The sequence below is a fragment of the Hordeum vulgare genome, chromosome 6H, assembly GCF_904849725.1.
Source record: "Hordeum vulgare subsp. vulgare chromosome 6H, MorexV3_pseudomolecules_assembly, whole genome shotgun sequence".
NCBI classification, from domain to species: domain Eukaryota; kingdom Viridiplantae; phylum Streptophyta; class Magnoliopsida; order Poales; family Poaceae; genus Hordeum; species Hordeum vulgare.
The window spans coordinates 86824387-86837208 of NC_058523.1; positions in this window are offsets into that span (position 1 = coordinate 86824387).

Consider the following 12822-nt stretch of genomic DNA (forward strand, 5'->3'; position numbering starts at 1 on the left):
ATACCGACAGACAAAGGGAATCGTATACGGGATTGATTGAATCCTTGACATCGTGGTTCAGTCGATGAGATCATCATGGAGCAAGTGGGAGCCACCATGGGTATCCAGACCCCGCTGATGGTTATTGGCCAGAGAGGTGTCTCGGTCATGTCTGCCTGTCTCCCGAACCCGTAGGGTCTACACACTTAAGGTTCGATGACGCTAGGGTTATAGGGAATTGTTATACGAGGTTATAGAAAGTTGTTCGGAGTCCCGGATGAGATCCCGGACGTCACGAGGAGCTCCAGAATGGTCCGGAGGTAAAGATTGATATATAGGACGGATGGTTTCGGACACCGGAAGTGTTTCGGGCATCACCAGTAACGTACCGGGACCACCAGGACCACCGGAGGTGGCCCCGGGGGTCCACCAAAGGGGGGCAACGACCCCGGGAGGTTAGATGGGCCAAGTGGGGAGGGAACCAGCCCCTAGGTGGGCTGGTTCGCCCCCCTACTCAGCCCAATGCGCAGGGGAGAGGGAGGGGGGGGGGGGCAAACCCTAAGCCAGGTGGGCCTAAGGCCCACCAGGGGTGCGCCACACCCCTCCTCCCCTCGTGGCCGCCACCTCCTGGCGCAGATGGGGCTGCCGCACCCCTTGGGGGTGGGAACCCTAAGGGCTGTGCCCCCTCCCTCTCCCCTTATATATAGTTGAGGTTTCGGGGCTGTTTTGCACACGGTTTTCTCTGTCTCTCGGCGCAGCCCTGCCCTTCTTTCTCCTCCTCTCTGCCGGTGCTTGGCGAAGCCCTGCCGGGAGACCTCGTCTCTCCATCGACACCACGCCGTCGTGCTGCTGGAGTTCTTCCCCAACCTCTCCCTCCTCCTTGCTGGATCAAGGTGCGGGAGACGTCACTGAGCTGCACGTGTGTTGAACGCGGAGGTGCCGTAGTTCGGCACTAGATCGGAATCACACCGCGATCTGAATCGCCGCGAGTACGACTCCATCAACCGCGTTCTAGTAACGCTTCCGCTTAGCGATCTTCAAAGGTATGAAGATGCTCTTACCCCTCTCTCGTTGCTGGTCTCTCCATAGGAAGATCTGAATATGCGTAGGAATTTTTTTGAATTTATGCTACGTAACCCAATAGTGGCATCCGAGCCAGGTTTTCTATGCGTAGATTCTATGCACGAGTAGAACACAAAAGGTTGTGGGCGATGATTTGTCAATTGCTTTCCGCTACTAGTCTTATTCTTTTCCGGCGGTATTGTGGGATGAAGCGGCCCGGACCGACCTTACACGTACGCTTACGTGAGACTGGTTCCACCGACAGACATGCACACCGTGCATAAAGGTGGCTAGCAGGTGTCTGTCTCTTCTACTCTAGTCTGATTGGATTTGATGAAAAGGGTCCTTATGAAGGGTAAATAGCTTTGGCATATCATCGTTGTGGCTGTCACGTAGGTAATCAGGCGTTCTTGCTAGAAACCGAAATCAGCCACGTAAAACTTGCAACAACAATTAGAGGACGTCTAACTTGTTTTTGCAGGGTTTGACATGTGATGTGATATGGCCAAAGTTGTGATGTTGCATGTATGATGTATGAGATGATCATGTTATTGTAATAGGTTTCACGACTTGCATGTCGATGAGTATGACAACCGGCAGCAGCCATAGGAGTTGTCTTAATTTATTGTATGAGATGCAACGCCATGTGCTTACTACTTTAACTTCATTGCTAACGGTTAGCTATAGTAGTAGTGATAGTAGTAGTTGGCGTGACGACTTCACGGAGACACGTTGATGGAGATCATGATGATGGAGATCATGGTGTCACGCCGGTGACGATGATGATCATGCGATGCCTGAAGATGGAGATCGAAAGAGCAAAGATGATAATGGCCATATCATGTCACTATATGATTGGATTATGATGTTTATCATGTTTTTCATCTTATTGCTTAGAACAACTGAGCATAATAAGATGATCCCTCTTAAAATTTCGAGAACGTATTCCCCTAAGTGTGCACCGTTGCGAAGGATCGTTGTCTCGAAGCACCACGTGATGATCGGGTGTGATAGATTCTAACGTTCGCATACAACGGGTGTAAGCCAGATTTACACGCGTGAAACACCTAGGTTGACTCGATGAGCTTAGCATGTACAGACATGACCTCGAATACAAGAGACCGAAAGGTCGAACATGAGTCGTATGGTTGAATACGATCAGCATGAAGTTGCTCACCATGGTGACTAGTCCGTCTCACGAGTCAACATGGATCATGTATCACTTAGATGACTAGAGGGATGTTGATTTAAGTGGGAGTTCATACTTAATTTGATTAAATGAACTTAATTGTCATGAACTTAGTCTAAAAGTTGTCTTTATAAATATTGTAGATGGCCAACGTCAACCTTAATTTCAACGCATTTCTAGAGAAAAACAAGCTGAAAGATGATGGTAGCAACTATGCGGACTGGGTTCGCAACTTGAAGCTCATCCTTGAAGCAGCTAAAAAGGCTTATGTCCTTGATGCGCCGCTAGGTGACCCTCCCGCTCCCGCAGCAGCCCAGGACATTCTGAACGTCTGGCAAACGCGGAGTGATGACTACTCTCTGGTTAGGTGTGGCATGCTATACAGTTTAGAAATGGGGCTCCAAAGGCGTTTTGAGCAACATGGTGCATATGAGATGTTCCAAGAGCTGAAGCTAGTTTTTCAAGCTCATGGCCGTGTCGAGAGATATGAAGTCTCCGACAAGCTCTTTAGCTGTAAGATGGAGGAGAACAGTTCTGTCAGTGAGCACATACTCAAAATGTCTGGGTTACACGGTCGTCTGACTTCACTTGGAGTCAAACTTCCGGATGATGCTATAATTGACAGAATCCTCCAGTCTCTCGCACCAAGCTACAAAGGCTTTTTGCTTAACTACAACATGCAAGGGATGGAGAAGACCATTCCCGAGTTGTACTCGATGCTCAAGTCTGCAGAAGTAGAAATCAAGAAAGAGCATCAAGTGTTGATGGTCAACAAGACCACTAGTTTCAAGAAGGGCAAGGGTAAGAAGAACTTCAAGAAAGATGGCAAAGCCGTTGCCGCGCCCGGTAAGCTAGATATCGGGAAGAAGAAAAAGAATGGACCCAAGCCTGAGACCGAGTGCTTCTATTGCAAGGGAAAGGGTCACTGGAAGCGAAACTGCCCCAAATACTTAGCGGACAAGAAGGCCGACACCGTTAAAGGTATATGTGATATACATGTTATTGATGTGTACCTTACCAGCGCTCGTAGTAGCTCCTGGGTATTTGATACTGGTGCTGGTGCTCACATTTGCAACTCAAAGCAGGAATTGCGGAATAGGCGGAGACTGGCCAAGGACGAGGTGACGATGCGCGTCGGGAATGGTTCCAAGGCGATGTGATCGCCGTCGGCATGCTACCTCTACATCTATCGTCGGGATTAGTTTTAAACCTTAATAATTGTTATTTAGTACCAGCTTTGAGCATGAATATTGTATTAGGGTCTTGCTTAATGCGAGATGGCTACTCATTTAAGTCAGAGAATAATGGTTGTTCTATTTACATGAGTGATATGTTTTATGGTCATGCTCCACTTGTGAATGATTTATTCTTGATGAATCTCGATCGTGATGTTACGCATATTCATAGTGTGAGTACCAAAATATGTAAAGTTGATAATGATATTCCCACATACTTGTGGCACTGCCGCCTTGGTCATATCGGCGTTAAGCGTATGAAGAAGCTCCATACTGATGGACTATTAGAGTCTCTTGACTTTGAATCATTTGACATATGCGAACCGTGCCTCATGGGCAAGATGACTAAGACTCCATTCTCAGGAATAATGGAGAGAGCAACCGACTTATTGGAAATAATACATACTAATGTGTGTGGTCCAATGAACGTTGAAGCTCGCGGTGGCTATCGTTATGTTCTCACTCTCACCAATGATTTGAGTAGGTATGGTATATCTACTCGATGAAGCACAAATCTGAGACATTTGAAAAGTTCAAGGAATTTCAGAGTGAGGTCGATAATCAACGTGACAGAAAAATTAAATGTCTACGATCTGATCGTGGAAGAGAATATTTGAGTCACGAGTTTGGCACACACCTAAGGAAGTGTGGAATCGTTTCACAACTGACGCCGCCTGGCACACCGCAACGCAATGGAGTGTCTGAACATCGTAATCGCACTTTATTAGATATGGTACGATCTATGATGTCTCTTACCGACTTACCGCTATCATTTTGGGGATACGCATTAGAAACTGCAGCATTCACTTTAAATAGGGCACCGTCTAAATCCGTTGAGACGACACCGTATGAACTATGGTTTGGCAAGAAACCTAAGTTGTCGTTTCTTAAAGTTTGGGGCTGCGATGCTTATGTGAAGAAACTTCAACCAGAAAAGCTCGAACCCAAAGCGGAGAAATGCGTATTCATAGGATACCCTAAGGAAACTATTGGGTATACCTTCTATCTTAGATCCGAAGGTAAAACCTTTGTTGCCAAGAACGGATCCTTTCTAGAGAAAGAGTTTCTCTCGAAAGAAGTAAGTGGGAGGAAGGTAGAACTTGATGAGGTAATTACACCCCTCTCGAACAGGATAGTAGCGCAGCGCGGGAAGTTGTTCCTGTGGCGCCTACACCAACTGAAGAGGAAGTTAATGATAGTGATCATGAAGCTTCGGATCAAGTTACTACTGAACCGCGAAGGTCCACGAGGGCACGCTCCGCACCAGAGTGGTACAACAACCCTGTGATGGAAAACATGTTGTTAGACAACGGTGAACCTTCGAACTATGAAGAAGCGATGGCGGGCCCTGATTCCAAAAAATGACTTGAAGCTATGAAATTCGAGATAGGATCCATGTATGAGAACAAAGTATGGACTTTGGTGGACTTGCCCGATGACCGGCGAGCCATAGAAAATAAATGGATCTTCAAGAAGAAGACTGATGCAAACGGTAATGTAACCGTTCATAAAGCTCGACTTGTCGCAAAGGGTTTTCAACAAATTCAAGGAGTTAACTACGAAGAGACTTTCTCTCCCGTAGCGAAGCTGAAATCAGTCCGAATCATGTTAGCAATTGCCGCCTTTTATGATTATGAAATTTGGCAAATGAATGTCAAAACAGCGTTCCTTAACGGGAACCTTAACGAAGAGTTGTATATGATGCAACCAGAAGGTTTTGTCGACCCTAAGGGTGCTAACAAAGTGTGCAAGCTCCAGCGCTCCATCTATGAGCTGGTGCAAGCATCTCGGAGTTGGAACATTTGCTTTAATGAGGTGATTAAAGCGTTTGGGTTCATACAGGTTTATGGAGAAGCTTGTCTGTACAAGAAAGTGAGTGGGAGCTCTGTAGCTTTTCTCATACTGTATGTGGATGACATATTATTGATGGGGAATAATATAGAGATGTTGGAGAGCATAAAGGCCTATTTGAACAAGAGTTTTTCAATGAAGGACCTTGGAGAAGCTGCATACATATTAGGCATCAAGATCTATAGAGATAGATCAAGACGCCTCATAGGTCTTTCGCATAGTACATACCTTGACAAGATATTGAAGAAGTTCAATATGGAAAACTCAAAGAAAGGGTTCTTGCCAGTTTTGCAAGGTATGAGATTGAGTAAGACTCAGTCGCCGACCACGGCAGCAGATAGAGAGAAGATGAGTTCTGTCCCCTACGCTTCAGCCGTAGGCTCTCTTATGTATGCCATGCGGTGTACCAGACCTGATATAAACCTTGCCATAAGTTTGGTAGGGAGGTACCAAAGTGATCCCGGTATGGAACACTGGACAACGGTCAATAATATCCTTAAGTACCTGAAAAGGACTAAGGAAATGTTTCTCGTTTATGGAGGTGACGAAGAGATCGTCGTAAAGGGTTACATCGACGCTAGCTTTGACGCAGATCCGGATGACTCTAAGTCACAGACCGGATACGTATATGTTTTGAATGGTGGGGCAGTGAGCTGGTGCAGCAGCAAGCAAGAAGTCGTGGCAGCATCTACATGTGAAGCGGAGTACATAGCTGCTTCAGAAGCGGCTCATGAAGGAATTTGGATGAAGGAGCTCATCACCGAACTTGGAGTGGTTCCAAGCGCGTCGGGTCCAATGACACTCTTCTGTGATAACACTGGGCCATTGCCATAGCCAAGGAGCCCAGGTTTCACCGGAAGACGAAGCACATCAAACGCCGCTACAACTCCATCCAGGACCATGTCTAGAGTGGAGTGATAGATATTTGTAAAGTAGACACGGATCTGAATGTTGCAGACCCGTTGACTAAACCTCTTCCACGAGCAAAACATGATCAACACCATAATGCTATGGATGTTCGATACATCACAATGTAACTAGATTATTGACTCTAGTGCAAGTGGGAGACTGTTGGAAATATGCCCTAGAGGCAATAATAAAATGGTTGTTATCATATTTCCTTGTTCATGGTAATCGTCTATTGTTCATGCTATAATTTTATTAACAGGAAATAGTAATACATGTGTGAATAAATATATCACAATGTGTCCCTAGCAAGCCTCTAGTTGGCTAGCTCGTTAATCAATAGATGATCATGGTTTCCTGATCATGGGCATTAGATGTCATTGATAACGGGATCACATCATTGGGAGAATGATGTGATGGACAAGACCCAATCCTAAGCATAGCACTAGATCGTATTGTTCGTATGCTAAAGCTTTTCTAATGTCAAGTATATTTTCCTTAGACCGTGAGATTGTGCAACTCCCGGATACCGTAGGAGTGCTTTGGGTGTATCAAACGTCACAACGTAACTGGGTGACTATAAAGGTGCACTATGGGTATCTCTGAAAGTGTCTGTTGGGTTGGTACGAATCGAGATCGGGATTTGTCACTCCGTGTGACGGAGAGGTATCTCTGGGCCCACTCGGTAGAACATCATCATGAGCTCAATGTGACTAAGGAGTTAGTCACACGATGACGTGCTACGAAACGAGTAAAGAGACTTACCGGTAACGAGATTGAACAAGGTATAGGTATACCGACGATCGAATCTCGGGCAAGTTCTATACCGACAGACAAAGGGAATCGTATACGGGATTGATTGAATCCTTGACATCGTGGTTCATCCGATGAGATCATCGTGGAGAAAGTGGGAGCCACCATGGTATCCAGACCCCGCTGATGGTTATTGGCCAGAGAGGTGTCTCGGTCATGTCTGCCTGTCTCCCGAACCCGTAGGGTCTACACACTTAAGGTTCGATGACACTAGGGTTATAGGGAATTGTTATACGAGGTTATTGAAAGTTGTTCGGAGTCCCGGATGAGATCCCAGACGTCACGAGGAGCTCTGGAATGGTCCGGAGGTAAAGATTGATATATAGGATGGATGGTTTCGGACACCGGAAGTGTTTCGGCCATCACCGGTAACGTAGCGGGACCACCGGGTCCACCGGAGGTGGTCCCGGGGGTCCACCGAAGGGGGGCAACGACCCCGGGACGTTAGATGGGCCAAGTGGGGAGGGAACCAGCCCCTAGGTGGGCTGGTGCGCCCCCCACTCAGCCCAATGCGCAGGGGAGAGGGAAGGGGGGGGGGCAAACCCTAAGCCAGGTGGGCCTAAGGCCCACTAGGGGTGCGCCACACCCCTCCTCCCCTCCTGGCCGCCACCTCCTCGCGCAATGGGGCTGCCGCACCCCTTGGGGGTGGGAACCCCAAGGGCTGCTCCCCCTCCCTCCCCCCTATATATAGTTGAGGTTTCGGGGCTGTTTTGCACATGGTTTTCTCTCTCTCTCTCGGTGCAGCCCTGCCCTTCTTTCTCCTCCTCTCTGCCGGTGCTTGGCGAAGCCCTGTCGGGAGACCTCGTCTCTCCATCGACACCACGCCATCGTGCTGCTGGAGTTCTTCCCCAACCTCTCCCTGCTCCTTGCTGGATTAAGGTGCGGGAGACGTCACCGGGCTGCACGTGTGTTGAACGCGAAGGTGCCGTAGTTCGGCACTAGATCGGAATCACACCGCGATTTGAATCGCCGCGAGTACGACTCCATCAACCGCGTTCTAGTAACGCTTCCGCTGAGCGATCTTCAAAGGTATGAAGTTGCTCTTACCCCTCTCTCGTTGCTGGTCTCTCCATAGGAAGATCTGAATATGCGTAGGATTTTTTTTTTGTATTTATGCTACGTAACCCAACATCATCTCCTTCGTGTTCTCCGATATCTTCGTGGTATGATCTCTCACCGTCTATTCTTTCCTCGCTTCAGTTCTTTACAACTTCAGGCCTATTCGGATGCTATGTGGGCTAGTGATCCTTCAGATCGCCGTTCACTTTCTGCTTACTGTGTTTTTCTTGGTGGTTCTCTCATTGCCTGGAAGACGAAGTAACAGATTGCAGTTTCCCGCTCGAGTGCACAGGCTGAGTTGCGAGCGATGGCTCTTTTGACGACAAAGGTGACTTGGTTACGGTGGTTACTTCAGGATTTTGGTATTTCTGTCACTACGCCGACTCTGCTCTTGTCTGACAGTACATGTGCTATTAGCATTGCGCGCGATCCTGTGAAGCATGAGCTGACCAAGCATATTGGTGTTGATGCTTTCTATGTGTGTGCTGGTGTGCATGATCAGGTTCTTGCTCGTCAGTATGTGCCTTCCGAGTTACAGTTGGCGGATTTCCCGACGAAGGCCCACACTAGAGCACAACATGGCTTTTATCTCTCCAAACTCAGTGTTGTTCATCCACCATGGGTTTGAGGGGGGGGGGTGTTAGAGTTATAATATAAGTCATGTACCTCTTTGTATTTATCCCGCTGTATAAGGGGTTTCCTGCATATGTTCCACACCTGTACATGTATATATATCGGCCTATGGCCTCATGGGAATACAAGTTGCTTATTCCTAACATCTACATCGTTAGTGCCACTTGGGTTCAAATTATCAACCGCCTTTTGTGTGGCCGCCCACTTTTGACAATCTCGGTTGATTGTCGACCACCGGGAGCGAAGAGATCATGCCGAGCGGTCAATTCCGCTCTTGTTGTGTAGATCAAAGTGCTCCTTCATCCGGTTCTAATATGCATCTTTACTTTGATCACATCCAACGGATGGATCCCTCGACACTTGCAACCAAGTATTGCATAGCAATATGTCTTCATCATTGGTGTAGCTGCCTCCTCTTCCTTTCGGTGCGTCGACAATGCCCTCACCATCCTCGTCCACCTCGAACTCATGGTCATCGAAATGCGTGTCATTGGTTTGAGACCAATGAGAACTGTTGGATCCAACATCCATAGTTGACATATATGCCTCATCGTTGACACTATAAAGGATATACAATGAAGCAAATGAGCTATCCATATGTATGCATTCAAAAAATAACAACAACAAAAAAGTTGACGAATTTTTTACCTTTGGTGCATTTCCTTGAACACCTTTTGCGCGTCGGCCGCCGGCTCAACAAGTGAGCTCGCCGGCGCTTCGATAGCTACCACAGCCGTCGCATGCCCTGCAAGTTTCTTCCTTGACGGCTTGGAGGAGCCGGAGCCGTTCGCCGCCTTGTTCTTCTTCGCGGAAACCTTGCCCTTCTTCGGCCGCGCCGCATTTGGGAGCTTCAAGAGGGAGGCACGTGACCTCACGGCGGGCGCCGGCGCGAGGCCACCAGCCGCCTAGGTCATTCGTGGCGCCATGAAAAGGCCGCGCGCGACGCTGGTGCTTGGAGGAGCGTCGACGGAGGCGAAGCCAAAGCTTCCCGCGCTTGGGTTTGCGGCGGCGACGGCAGCGGCAGAGGTGGAGGGGTCGCGGGTGTAGGAAGGGGTGAGGGGGTGCCGGCGGACGGGGACGTCCATCGGGTCAGTTCGCCGGTGGCGGGGCGTGGCAGGGCGAAGGTGGCGTGGTGGGGAGAGTGCGGCGCGAGCGCTCGAGTGTGCAGCGCGCGGAAGCGGACGCATCAAATAAGCAGCGCGTGATGGCGATTCGGACATCGCGCTGTACTCTTTATGCCGCGTGCGTGCGTTTATCACACGTACGCTGGAGCACCTTTTGCTTTTGCCCGCGCGCTAAAAAGGCAAATTTTGCGACGCGGCGCTGTTTTAACGCGGCTGTTGGAGATGTTCTTACAATACACCAAATAGTTTATCACGATTTTATACAAATATCATAGTTGCTATATGGCCGGTTTTATGAGCGCGCGGCTTATTTAGCGCGTCTTAAAGATGTTCTAAGGTCAAATCCTATTCTCTAGAAGCTATTACAACATAAACAATAGTACACTGAAAACTCAAGCCTTTATATGCATCATTTTATTTATACCTAAAAATCTTTTCATACAGCATGGTGATTTTGTAGCCATATTGGCCAGTTTGAATGCAGTTTTTTTTTCCGATGGCGATTTTGTCTGATAAAGAGAAATCGATCTGCCATTTATTGTGTGACTTGATGAGAAAATTCAGTCCTGGTGCACGGCACCGGGCGGCCAGCCTATCCAACCTGTCTACTCATGACTATAGGTAGCAAGCGTAAATATGAGGTGATATCACACCTCCATTGCTCTCATGCTGCAAATTTTGCAAAGTAACATTTAAATGTTTTGGAAAATTTTATTTTCTTTCTTGCAAATTTTCACAAGACATGTATCTATAACCCCGAAAAACTTTCGACCCAAATTCAAAATATGAAGTAAACAAAAACCTGTCATTTTTTCTCACCGAGCGCTCCTTGAGCTTGAAGATGCACGTGTTTCGCTTTGCGCCGTACCCACCGGATGGTGGGAAAATGAAAATAATCTTGTGAGACTGGATATTTTTCTCCATCTAATTAGACCGTATCCTGGATAGCCATGTGTTCTCCCCTAAAAGGAAGTCCTCGTTGTAGCCCAGTCGATTGTTCATCGACATCGTGAATCTCATCGGTGAACACGGATCATGCTACTGTGGCCGAATCAAGAAACTCTTTCCCTAGGGCCATGACCTAGGGCTGCGGCCGAATCGAGAAACTCTTTCCCTCTAGTGCGTCGTTGCCATGAGTTCTCCATCGGTGCTCTTCAAGCTGAAGAGCACCGCGGGCCGTGTCTTGTCCCTTGGCCGGCTTCTCTCGGGGTTGGATCTTGTTCGCTCTAAACCGAGATAGCTAAACCCTAGGGGTTCTATGGAAGACCGATCACAACACATGGCGACTCGGGAGGAAGCTAGCAAATCTCGTGCGAAGAGCTTAGACGATCCTAGTACTCTCCTACAGAGGTTACACCTTGAAGAGGATGAACTTGACAACCGCGTTTGGGAGGAGGAAGTAGAGGAGCCGGAGATAAGCCCAAGTGGTTAGCGCTGGCTAGGGTTTTGACAGAGAAGTCCTTCGGCCAGGGGGCTTGATTGTAGATATGAAGGTGGCATGGAATCCTGCTAGAGAAGTACACCCTTATTTATTTTCAACGTTTGGCCTGATCTGGTTTGTTCTTTCGGTCTTTATACTCTAATTTTTTCCCAGAGTTTTCTGTGCTAGAATAGTTTCTTCAAGACCTTTTGGACAAATTTTTTTATTGTTTCTTCAGGACATAGGAAGAATCATACTAGTCTCTTCCTAATAATAAAGCGCAGAGCGCTTCTGTCGTCCGTCGCGGTCATTTTGTACAAACATCCCTCGTTTTTCCAGTATTCAACCTGCAGTCCATTTTTTAGTCAAAAAACGAATAGTTTTTTGCATTTTTCAGAAACCCCCCCTGATATTTCAGGTAATCAACCCACAGTCCGGATTTAAGTCAAAAAACGAATCATTTTTTGCATTTTTCTGAAAACCCCGTGATGTTTCACGTAATCAACCCGCCCTCCGTATTTTAACAAAAAAACCCTAACTTTTGAGTTAATCAATCCACATTTTATCTAAAACAAAATTATCCATATCTTTTAAACCGTAACTCCGATTTTAACATGTTATATATGAAATTTGATTAAAAAAATGTGTAGAATCTAAATAGGATGTTATTTTTAGCTGTTGAATACTTCTTAAATATTATTTTTGGTGCAAACTTAATCTGTAGTGCACGGTCCTTTTTTTCTCTCTTTCCGGCGAGGATACGAATTGCAAAAAACATCCATTAAATTAAAACCAAATTGAGAGAAAAAAACATCGTTAACAACACATGCATACCTTTGGAAAAACCTGTGGGGAGAAACAACATATTTCCCATCTTATTCCGAGTGACTGCATATTCAAACGCGTTTTCATTGTGTGAGCACTAAAGCCATCGTCGACAACACAAATGTGATGCCATGTGAGAATATATTGCGTTCAGAGCATGTGTTATTTTCTCTTCCATTGCAACGCACGGGCTCTTTTGCTAGTATTTTTCACATGAGGTTAGACAGGATGAATATTTTCTCTATAAAAACTAGGACAGAAAAATTCTAATGAAAAATTCCTATGAGTTACAATCTTAAGAATGAAATAACCCACATGAACAAATCCTAAGAATTAAAATCCTCTAGAATCCTTGAATAAAAGAAGTGGGCTTGCACAGAGTGCCTTTGTCCCTGGTTGGATGATTACTGATAATGTGTTACTTGGTTTTGAGTGCATTCACTATATTCAACAGGAAAAAGATCCGAACAAAAGTTTTTTTGCATATAAATTGGATATGTGTAAAGCTTATGAAAGGGTTGATTGTATCTTCTTGGAGCGAATGATGTAAAAGATGGGTTTTGCTCGTTGTTGGGTGAACTGGATTATGATGTGCGTCACCTTGGTGAGATATAATGTTAAATTTAATGGGACCCTCTTGGATTTGTTCGAACCGACGCACGGGCTTCGGCAAGGTGATCCTCTCTTCCCGTTTTTGTTTCTATTTATGGCTGATGGTCTCTCGAC